Genomic DNA, 13,196 nt, shown 5'->3' with positions numbered 1-13,196 from the left:
TCCTGACTGAACTATCTGTTAGGGCAGATTTTTATTTAATTTTTTCTCCTAATAATGAATGAGTTGAAAAATAAATAGATAATAGCTGGCATAAGATTTTCATTTAACTTCCAATTTCAGGTCAAATTGCCTCAGAAAAGCAATAAAGTGCTGGTGGAGTGGCAATCATGTTGTAATTACTAGGGGCATACTGCATTACAATAGGAAAATCACATTGCTCTCAAAAGCCACAGAGTAAAACAAAATAATTTAACTCAACTCGAGAATAAACGACCACAGTGGATGTAAACGACTGAGTTCATGGTATAGATATAGGACACATTAGCCTATCTCTGTGGACCTGGAAATATTCACTATATAAAATTGTATGACAGGGCTCCACTCCTCTGCATGACAGTAAGCTTGAACATACTATTATCATGTATGTTTTCCAAACTCATTCACTTAATTTGTATTTTCATGCACACAAATTCATTACCCTACATGCAGATGCTCATTGCTTGATTAGGAGGAAACGAGGTAATGCAGTAGGCTATAGACGTTAAGTGTTATGCTATGTGTGTGTATGGCTGGCCTCTGTCATATTGCATCCAGCGTGATCCATTGTCATTGGGCTGAGAGCGTTGGTGGTTGATGATGATTGGCCGGGGAAGACTCAGCTGACGTAGCCTACTGTAAAACCACACACCTTATCTGATCGCCATGGAGATGGCGCTATCAAAGGTACCAATCAGGGAGTTTTGCCCTGCAAGAATCAAATACAATGTGCACGTGTGTGTGTGTGTGTGTGTGTGTGTGTGTGTGTGTGTATGTGTGTGTGTGTGTGTGTGTGTGTGTGTGCGCGTTTTTGCGTGCGTTTTTGCGTGCGTGTGCGTGCGTGCGTGCGTGCGTGCGTGCGTGCGTGTGCCTAGGAGCCTCTCGGCAGATGAGGCAGCTGAATAGCCTAAAGAGTGGACTATGAGACAGACAGAACAGGTGTGAGATAAAATATCACCCTGGAGGCACTGCTCCTGTGAGCCCTGAACAATGTATACACATGTAAATAACACATGTAAATAACACTCACGCATTGACGCGCACCCACTCCCACACTCACGCATATTTACACGCACACGCACATTTACACGCACCCACGCAGCCACCCACGCACGCACGCACGCACGCACGCACGCACGCACGCACGCACACACGCACGCACGCACGCACGCACGCACGCACGCACACACACACACACACACACACACACACACACACACACACACACACACACACATGCAACACAGCAGCAAGCACACACAGAAGCATACAATTTTGCGTGCATGCACACACGCATGGGGCATGCTTTTGCACTTTACTTGCACTGTCTGCACTATAGAAAAGCCTACGGTGGTGCAAGAGGTAGCAGAGGTGATGGAGATAGAGAGACGGAATTGGCCGTCAATACATATTTGCATCCAAAGCATTGTTTATAACCTTCACAGTGACATTGCCTACCCCCCTCCACCCCCACTCCATTGCATCCACGGACACAGCCATAAAATCTCCATCCATCACGCCACATAGGACAGACTTCTTATAAACCACTCGAAGGGGTACATTTATATGAAACATTAAACACAGCTTGGACCGTTCCCCCAGACCCCCCCCCCCCCCCCCCCGCCTCCCACCCTCTCTATTTACCTGCACTTCTGCCAGACTCCAATTACATTAGGCATACTGCTGATTCAAACAACAGACTTTATTGGCAGAGCTGAAGAAATGATGGCTATAGTTATGAAGGGGGTGGGGAGTGCTGTGACGGATTCCTGTTGCATGCAGCTGCATTGTGTAGAGCCAGTGGGCTAACAGCCAAAGACTGTGTTTTAAGAAAACAATTAACCACTTCAATCTTTTATTTTACATTTCAATGTATGATGGCGTCATGCAGGGACAATAGACCATCTACAAGCTCAGAGCCGTCGCATCGCAAAGCTTGTAGCTTGTTGAAAGAAATTAAAATCTGTTAAAATCTCCCATGCCCAAAATAGGAACGGCAGATTAAAAGTTTTCTTAAAAATCACACCCGTGTGTAGTGAGGGGCCCTCTTATCATCATACATCATAATGAATCCTTCAATGTCGTCTTCAATGTCTGTGTTTACGCAATGTTTGTGTTTACACAAACACTCTCAAAGCTGGCCATTCATTCTCAATGGCATTTAATGTTTGTGTTGGCACAATGACGTAAAACTGGCTATTCATTATCAATGGCATTATATGTTTGTGTTAGGACAATGTTTGTGTTTACACACACCCTCAAAGCTGGACACCCCTCAAAAAATAAATGCAAAATAAATTAAAGTTCCATATGAAATGATGATCTGATATAGCTCTGTCACATCATGACACTGTATTCTACGTACAGTGGCGTGCACAGACATTTAGAGGGGCAGGTGCTCAAGTGAAAAAAGGGCACCTTGTGCAGCACGTGGAACCGGCCGGTTGCCTTAATAGTGTGATTTATAGATTTTAAATACTATATTAGAAGCTTTTTATCAAGAATTGATCAATGTCACCATGGTCCACATACTGTACACTATCTGTGCATGCCACTGTCTACGTATATGAGTCAGTTCACTCATATCAGAGCAATCACCCACACTGAATATTATATTATCTGTTTCAAATACAGCAGGATATAATCAGCCGTCTGAGATGAATGTACGGTAGGCTATATATAAAAGGCTATATAATGTTTATAATTATCGTCGTCTGTTATTTCTGTGGCGGCACTATAATGTCACAACCCTAAATAATACGATGTATAAGCATGCCTTAAAAGGTATAGCTATTTGACAGCTGGATTCAACCATAGCAAACCCGTTGTATAGGTCCGTTTAGAACAATGGCAAATTTACAATCACCACCTATGTAAAGCACTATGTAGGCCTACAAGGGCTGTATGAGCATAGAATGATTTATTACCCCTCATCTCTTTAACTGTAGCACTGAGTGCAGTGATACGTTGAAATGTTGTCTCTCACTGAGAATGCCATCGTCTTCTAAAGGGGAATAATTGGCATGTTCCATGCGGAATGGGTCGAGTGTTGTCAAGCTGTCCGTTTATTTCACACATCACCAGTCTCTGCACTGTCAGTATTATAGCAGGCATGATGCGAATGCATTTGGATGCTTGATATATTATATACCGCTTGCAGATAAAAGCACAGTGCACAATTGGCTGCACATGAAATATGATTTACCTATTATGATATCAACAGTGGAGAATAGTCTGTCATTCCCAGTCACACGTCCCAGCTACTGTACCAATTCTATAAAAGCGCTACGGTGACAGTTTTTATTGTTAACGTGCATTAAGCTGAGATAACTGATTGTAACACGTTGACTTCGTGGTACTGTGGGTGGAATAATGACTCGTAAATCACATTTAATTGAAAACACCACAGTTGATATTGCGGGCACACTGTTACACATGATCACACATGATTTTCTCCGTCATGCACGCATATTGTAGGTGACCTTCAGAATAATAATAATAAAAAAAACTGCATGCACTGGCTTTCAAACTGTGACTACCCTGACATTGGGAAGTTAGCTACCTCCTCTCCATGGGCAGACATAATTGTCTTGGAACATGTGTCTCTTTTTTATCACCTTGTTTTTCCCTGCCCCAGCAAGCACAACAATAGTCGGCTGTCACTTTCCTTGTGCTCTTTCTTCCTCACTCTCTCCCTCCATCCTTCTTCATTCCCCCCTTTCTCCTACTCCCTCCTTCCGTGGTCACCATGACAATCTCCTCTTGCACCTGCCGCAGTCCTCGGCGCCGAAGCACCTGCCCTTGACCGGCGAATGTGTCACTCAAGAATCCATCTTGTTATGTCAGGATTGTAGACTTGCCCCAGCTCGCGCACATGTTTGTTGTGACACCTCAGCGTGGCGACAACACACCATTAACGGTCTCCACAGTCCACACGCGCACCCAACAGAGAGTCATCCACTCTCAATGTGCTATTTGCATGTTCACCTCTGTGTGTATGTGTGTGTATTACTGTGTGTTTGTGTATGTGTGCGTGCTTGTGTGCGCACGTGTGTGTGTGTGTGTGTGTGTGTGTGTGTGTGTGTGTGTGTGTGTGTGTGTGTGTGTGTGTGTGTGTGTGTGTGTGTGTGTGTGTGTGTGTGTGTGTGCGCGTGAGCGTGTGTGTGTGTGAGCTTGTATGTGTGTACCACAGCACCGGCATGCAGACCACACCACTGAGTGGCAAAAAAAACTACTTTTTGGCCTTGACAGCCCATACATCCAAACAGAAAAGTCCTATCTGATTGCATTAAACAACATTAAATGACGTTAAACTCACTTCGCCACTCAATTTGCCACTCACTTTATGCATGCGCAATTGCGCATAACCTCTATTGTACAGTATGTGTGCATTTTTGTTGTGTCCATTTTTTTTATCATCCCCTTGTAAATCCCTTGAGAAAAAGGAATTCACTCTATATCCATGGAAACACAAAAGCGCACTGAGGGCTGGTCATGCCTCATTAATCAACCAGGAATCCTTGGGTTTTTCAGCTGCCATACACTTGTATCCCTTGTAACAACCTAGACAAGTCTATCATCACGGGGACATATATACATGTGTGCGTGCAAGTGTGTGTGTGTGTGTGTGTGTGTGTGTGTGCGTGCGTGCGTGCGTGCGCGCGTGCGTGCGCGTGTGCGTGCGTGCGTGATGGCGGAACGATAAGGGTATACTGTATGTAGTAAGGTGAGACAAGCTTGATTTAATCACTACCTCCGTATCTCTGTGTCCTTCCATGTGTTCTCCTCGTGCAGGTCCAGGTCAACCCATATTTATAATTGGGTCCAGGGTGAGGTCCCCATATCAGCCTGGGCTGATATGGGGACCCCAGGCTTCGAGCCTCCAACCTGTACATGTCCCCCTTGAACCTATTATAGTAACCACTGCCCTATATACTTTGTCGTTCGATGAATAACAAAAATCTACAAGCTGCACAATTGGTGTATCGTGCAACGCCCTCTGAGCGTGTATATAGATCTTCAAAGATTTCCAAAATAATTCAACATTTTCACACACATTGATTAACACATTGATTAAAGAGGAAAGTCAATGACCCCACAAATCAAATGCTCATGATGTGTCTACCAACGTCAACGTGTAGTAAAACTATCCGCTGTCTCTGTTTTTCCTCACGCCGGTCTTCTAGTCTCTGGTCTTATTTGTTTTCTGGTGGGGCTGTTCTGCTCACTGTCTCCTATCCGGATCCCCCGATACCCGCTACACACTCACAGTACAAGCCTCCATCCTGGATGCTACAAGAAGGCCGTAAACAACAGGAGTTGTCAGATGCAGAGATGAGAGCCGAGAGTGAGTATTCACCCTGAGGCGTGTGTGTGGGTGTGTGTGCGTGCACGCACATGCTTGGATCCACATGGCTGTGTGTGTCTCTGTGCGTGTATATTGCATTGTATATGTACATGCTTGTAGAACAGAGACAAGTGCAGCGTGAGGCCCGTGCGACGATAGTAAAAACTGAAAAAAGTGCGATCTATGTGTGACTATGCGTTCACTCGTAGTGCATGTGTGACACACACTCATGCATAAGACACGCACGCACGCACGCACGCACGCACGCACGCACGCACGCACGCACGCACGCACGCACGCACGCACACACACACACACACACACACACACACACACACACACACACACACACACACACACACACACACACACACACACACACACTAGCATCTATGGGTGACTGAATTATTAATGCTTGACAAATGATGGCCATTTTGAATGGAACCCTCAACTCAACGTCCATTAAATATAAACAATGTGTGAGCATGGGTGAGCAATTGTTATTTCTACAACTGCCATTAGCAGCTGGGTGCTTTTAGCCAAAGAGAGGGAGGCAGGAGAGTGTGCGGATGGCAGAGGTGAAATTTACACAGCTAGACAAGACAGCCACTTGGTATGCAGGGAAAGCGAAAGACTGCACTCTTTCAACATCATTGTTTCAACAGCATCTTTTCAGGTAGCCTATGTGTTCTTTTGCGTGTTTTTTTCCCCCCGTTTGTTGGGGAGTGGGGGGGGGGGGGTCATTGAGTGTGTGTGTGTGAGAGAGAGAGAGAGAGAGAGAGAGAGAGAGAGAGAGAGAGAGAGAGAGAGAGAGAGAGAGAGAGAGAAAGAAAAGAATGAGAGTCAGAAAATCTATTGTAGATCTAAGTATAGAGTAGCATATGATAGAAGTGATGCATGTGCGATTGTGCGTGCGCGTGTGTGTGTGTGTGTGTGTGTGTGTGCGTGCGTGCGTGCGTGTGTGCGTGGCGTGCGTGCGTGCGTTTTACTGTACACGTCTGCACTCACGTATACAGTAGTATAATTCTACAAATAGACATTGTGAGGAATGTTTTAGAGGAAAAGATTCCGATTGGGTTTAAGGTAGGATTATGGATTCAGAGGTTAGGTTTATTCGTAAAGAATACTGAAAACCGAAAATGTCTACAAGCTCAACATTTGATGCTAGTAAACATTTGATGTCCATCAAATATACTACTGTAAATATACTGTACTGTATAGTACACACGCGCACACGTGCACGCACGTGTGTTCACCTGTTCACTTTCACCTGGGAGGGAGAAGCCAGAGAGCGAGATCAAAGGCAAACAACTTTATTGGCGCTCTCCATAATTCAGCAGCTATACCAGGGGTCATAGTATTTCCTTTGAGGTTGAGCTGCACAGATGAATCTTTAATGCACTCCTGCCTGGGAATAATGGATGGCACGGGCTGGCTACACATCCCCACTCCAGGAGAGAGAGGGGGCTGGGTGGGCAGGCTACACATCCCCACTCCAGGAGAGAGAGGGGGCTGGCTACACATCCCCACTCCAGGAGAGAGAGGGGGCTGGGTGGGGAGGAGAGAGGGAGGGAGGCATCCCCACTCCAGGAGAGAGAGGGGGCTGGCTACACATCCCCACTCCAGGAGAGAGAGGGGGCTGGCTACACATCCCCACTCCAGGAGAGAGAGGGGGCTGGCTACACATCCCCACTCCAGGAGAGAGAGGGGGCTGGCTACACATCCCCACTCCAGGAGAGAGAGGGGGCTGGGTGGGGATGAGAGAGGGAGGGATGTGCTGTATGGACCACGGGCTGGCTACACATCCCCACTCCAGGAGAGAGAGGGGGCTGGGTGGGGCTGGCTACACATCCCCACTCCAGGAGAGAGAGGGGGCTGGCTACACATCCCCACTCCAGGAGAGAGAGGGGGCTGGGTGGGGATGAGACTGGCTACACATCCCCACTCCAGGAGAGAGAGGGGGCTGGCTACACATCCCCACTCCAGGAGAGAGAGGGGGCTGGGTGGGGATGAGACTGGCTACACATCCCCACTCCAGGAGAGAGAGGGGGCTGGGTGGGGATGAGAGAGGGAGGGATGTGCTGCACGGGCTGGCTACACATCCCCACTCCAGGAGAGAGAGGGGGCTGGGTGGGGATGAGAGAGGGAGGGATGTGCTGTATGGACCATGGGCTGGCTACACATCCCCACTCCAGGAGAGAGAGGGGGCTGGGTGGGGATGAGAGAGGGAGGGATGTGCTGTATGGACCACGGGCTGGCTACACATCCCCACTCCAGGAGAGAGAGGGGGCTGGGTGGGGATGAGAGAGGGAGGGATGTGCTGTATGGACCACGGGCTGGCTACACATCCCCACTCCAGGAGAGAGAGGGGGCTGGGTGGGGATGAGAGAGGGAGGGATGTGCTGTATGGACCACGGGAATTGCAGTGAACAGTGGGGGTTGTGAAGGGGAGAGGATGTGAGGCTATACAGTTTGTATGGTGCATTTAATAGATTAATGGTTATTATTTAAATGTGTGTGTGTGTGTGTGTGTGTGTGTGTGTGTGTGTGTGTGTGTGTGTGCGTGCGTGCGTGCGTGCGTGCGTGCGTGCGTGCGTGCGTGCGTGCGTGCGTGCGTGCGTGTGTCCTTCACAGCTCACAGGTGCTTGGTGTGTGTGGGCATAGGTGTTTGGAGGGATGTCCCCCCCCATAATACTGAGAACGGACCAATCTTTCTCTCTCCTCCTTTTTTGAACCCTGTAAAGGGATCTGTTTGTTATTTCCCTTCTGTTTTCAATGCATTTCCATTTATTATGGGAAACCTATGTGTGTCACACCCAACTCCCCCCCATACACTTGGCTGTACTAGCTCATGCATGAACCATGGGGCCTGAACCGGCGTCAGCTCTGCAGGTGAGCGCAAGTGATGTGGAGGGGGTGATTTTCAAAAGCAGCGAAAGCAAAAGCACCCATTAACATCGGGAAACTCAGTATAAATCTGGTGATTATCGCTCCATACATTACTAGATTAAAAATGTTCTAGTACTGTGTGAGTGCCAAATAATGAAAACTTTCACATTCAATCTAGACACATTATGTTAGCAAGGCCATTTGCATACAAACAACATGATATTTCTTAATGATTTCACTCAAAATCTTTAGCAATATATGAATATTCCAGATGTGATCCAGACCCGATAAATATAGGCTATACATCACTTGTTTTTTATTCCAATTCATTTTGACATCTCACGCACGTGCAGGATACAAGCGCGAGACCGACACAGGACGCGGACGCCTCTCTCTCTCTCTGCGTGCACGCCACACACAGGAACGCACGCACGCACGCACGCACGCACGCACGCACGCACGCACACGCACGCACACACACACAGCTGTCCTGTGCTCTCATAACACACGCAGACTCAGTGGGGGCGGCGGGGCTCGAGCCCCCATGAAGAATTAGACCTGAATATATCATTACTCTATGGAATATATATATTCATCCCGTTTGTACCGCGCCAGGTCGCGCCGCGACCGTTCGCGCAATTCTCGTCTTTGCATTGACTTTGTATGTAATCGCGCCGCTCTAACCATCCAGAGCCTTAGAAATACCATCCAAGTCTGAACGCACCTTAACACCTCTTTTAAACGGGGGGAGGGGGCGGGCCCATCGGGCCCCCATGATGATTATAAAAACATTTCGTCTCTGAGTCTCATTGGCTGTGATATGGCCTTCTCAGTGTGCGGTCGCAACCCAGTTCATACTGTAGGATGTCCAGTCGGCGAGAGAGCTAAATATCAAACCTGCTTGATATTTAGAAACGGTCGGGAAGGTGTTGGCGAGTGCTTCTATCGGCGCTATATCTTCTCTTCTTAGTGGGGGAACACCCCTTCCCCTCTGCTAAATCCCCAAACAGTGTATTTAGAAAGATCGAACGAAAATGGGGCCCATTGTCTTTGTGACCTATAGGCTATAAAATAGCCTATAGGTCACACTCTTGAGATATGACTACAGGGTACAGCATGATCTTCTTCCCAAAATAACTTTCAAACTAGGAAGGGTATGGCCTGGTCAGCCTGCAATGACATGCATAAGATCTGGTCATCCCAGCTTAGTAAGAGGTTCAAAGTAAAAGTATTTAGGACGACCGTCGACAATTCACTCTATGGCTCCGAGACACGGACACTTTCAAAGAAATTAGAGAAACGGCTGGATGGCACTTACACCCGCCTTCTAATGAGAGCGCACAATCTCTCTTGGATGAGACACCCATCGACGTCTCTAATATACGGCAACCTTTCCCGTGTTTCTGCACTAGTCCGATCCAAAAGAACACAGTTTGCCGGCTACTGCTACAGAGCCGCTCATGAGGTTACATCTTCCCTTCTTCTCTGGAATCCTGCCTCAAAGCAGACCAGAGGTAGAAAACTGTCGTTCCCTGATGTCATTGCTATAGGGACACATGCATCAGTAAGCAGGAACTGGGGATGGCAATGAAGGACCGGGAAGTCTGGCGTGGCATTGTGAAATCCATGATCTCGACAGCATGATCCTTTTTGATAAGCATGGGCGATTTTACCAGAGGTGGCCACTGTCATAAATAGCTGATTTAGGCCATTATTTTAGCAAGGTGACAAAATATTAGCCTATTTTCGTGGACAGTTTACATTTGATGACAACCAAAACCATAAATAATAGCCATGATTACCAAAATAGGGATGCGAGGGTTCATGTTGTTAAAGGGCCAGCACTGAGCTATAGTGAGACATTCTGCCCCCCCAAAAATAACATGTTACACCTTTATGTGAGGCTTTGTATGTGATGACTCTTTTCACAGCTGCATTGCTCTGAGGTGCCCTTGGGGAGGGAGATGATTGAGCTATGCCACCCTTCCCACAGTGACCCACACTAAGTCATCCTGCCCTCTGGAGTCCCCCGGCAGTTGCATCCCTGCCCACCTACTCTCCCACAGCGCCTGGACCGAAACGGCGGTCTCTTTCTCTCTCTCTCGCACGCACGCACGCGCGCGCACGCACGCACACACACACACACACACACACACACACACACACACACACACACACACACACACACACACACACACACACACACACACACACACACACACACACACACACACACACACACACACACACACACACACACACACACAGTCTTGGCCACCAGGAAAAGGGAAGAACCCTGGGGACCACCTAGCGCAGAAAGAATAAAGCCAGGCCACTGCGGGTCAATAGGTTTTCTGGTTCGGCAGCAGCTACTATAGGCTACTGGATTCATTCTCAATACTCCTACGGATAATATGACTGAACCTTAGAGTTTCTCGCCGAAAGTATTCAATCTCCCTTCTTACCTTTCCCAAAATGGTCCTTTGTTATCATTATTTTCCAAGGATATTGGATAACATGTCTTGAAATCTCCCTGCTAGCCTCAGCGGCTTGCTTATTCAAATTGAAGCACTGCTACTTGCTCACACGTGAACATTGTAGCCCCCCTTCACCCCATCCCCTGTCACATGCAGCAATGCTGTATAGCTACAGGATGTCTTTAAAAGTAGCCATCCAATATGGAAATAGGACAAGTTTACACAGTAAAAAAGTGTGTACAAATGTGACCAAATGGAGCTGTATATATATATATATATATTTGATACAGTTGTAGGCTCTCTGAGTTACAAATGGATAAATTACACTGAGGATTATACTGTGTAAGTTGGCCATCCCTGTAATAGTGTATCTTCCATGCCTGCATGCTATTCTTGAGCACGTACTGCAAACAGGCCCTCTCCGAGTTTAAGTGTGTTTATACCCCTAACGGGCCATATGAGCTAGTCCTTATGATGCTTAAAGCGCTGTCACTGTGGTGTCACACGCCGCGTTAACATGCTAGCATGCTGCATAGCTGAGCCCGAGGGGACGGGAGGCAAGAAAGCGTTGCATATACTGTAGAAACTGCAGGGTTTTTTTCCCCTATCTGTTATGTATATATTTTTTGTTCCTTGGGTGAACTAGTTTGTAGGTATATTACATTCAATCATATTTCCCAACAGTTCTGTGTATTTTGGCAAAAGTAATGCATTAAACGGGGAACGGTGTATCATTAGAAAGAGAGAACGACTCATATAGCCGCATAGAAAAGTGGGTCACAGGCAGCTGGGATGTGGAGCTGGCTCGTCTGAGCCCAAATGAGGTATAAAATACAAACAAATGAGCTTCAGATGCAATAAACCCAGCCTCACACAATAGCCTCCATGCACACATACAGGTGCACGCACGCACGCAAGCACACACACGTGCACACACACACCCACACACACACAGCGTGCACACGCACACACGCACGCACGCACGCACGCACGCACGCACGCACGCACGCACACACACACACACACACACACACACACACACACACACACACACACACACACACCCTGCCTCATGAGTCTTTAGCTTGGTCAGTGTTAATTTAACTCTGCAGGAGGAGATGAGAGGGACCAAATGGAACCAAATCATGTGCCCCTAAGGGTGAGCATGAGGATTGAGTGAAAATTGCAGACGTTTATCTGGCATGCAAAAAATCTTTTTCCTTTTTTTTTTTTTCTTTTTTTTTTTGCAGATGAGTTCACTATAGTCCCTTACAAAGAACCCCCTATATAGGCGGTAGGGAGCAATTAATGTGATTTTGGACACAGTCAGTTTTATTGTCACATTGTCAGGTAATAAAAAAAAGTGTGTGAAATTCGTTTTTGTGCATAGTTCCCATCGTGTCATTTTTTTCAAGAAAAATAAATAAAAGGAAGAAGAGGGGGGTGGGGTGCAAGGATATCATGCAGGAAAAGAAAGAAAGTTTGAGCGTTTTTACCACAAAAAGTACAGGCAAAGGGTTTCAGTTATTTACAAGCTTTTGCCACAAGCGGCACAACCATAGGGTCTCTCTCTTTTTTTTAAACAATGTATTTATTGATTTTCCTTTTTCCCACACAAATGACAATACAAATATACAAAAAACAATGAACATTACAAGACAATTACTCATGTAAAGAAAGCAAAACAACAGCACTACTCCTCTTCAGCTCCATCCATTAAATGTGACAAATTATTGTTCTTAATATATCTTATAAAACGGCCCCACACCTCCTGAAACATTTCTTGTTTGTCCTTAAGAATGTATGTAATCTTTTCCAAAGGTAAACATAAAGACAATTCCTTGAACCACTGTGTAATACTTGGTTTGTCTGGCCTCTTCCAGGTCAATGCTATCACTCTCTTAGCTTGTAAAAGACATATATCTATAAACATTTGTTTATACGCTTTATCTTGTGTCCCTCTGGATATAGACCGAGCAGGAAGAACTTTGGTTCTGGTACAATATGTATTGACAAAATCTTCTGTATTTCCTGCCCGACCTCGTAGGGTCTCTCTTAGCTTTTTTACAGGCTGTACAGCCGTACAACCGAAGGGTACGTCAAACCCTGGCCTAGCTCTATCCTAATGCGTTGCATTTAGAGCTATGTTAGTCTCAACTTCCGCCGCTCGCATGAATGCAGACCAGCCTCTCCTCTTTAGCGTAAATAAAAATAACGTTTTTGCTACTCACCAAAACAAAGGCGGGTTGTGTCATTAGAAAGCCTACTTTCCTTTCCTAATCTGAGCCCCCCACCACACGTATAAACAGTACTTTTTGGCCAGAAAGGGATTTTTTTTCAACGGAGGAAAAATATTCTCTATGGGGCTATTCTCTGGGCAATATCGATAGAAGGCGCAGTGGAGTAACTAAAAGTATTTTTTTTCCGGTGGAAACAAAATCCTCTTT

The sequence above is a fragment of the Electrona antarctica genome (genome assembly GCF_951216825.1).
Source record: "Electrona antarctica genome assembly, chromosome: 5".
Lineage (NCBI taxonomy): Eukaryota > Metazoa > Chordata > Actinopteri > Myctophiformes > Myctophidae > Electrona > Electrona antarctica.
Note: the sequence above shows the minus strand (reverse complement) of the source record.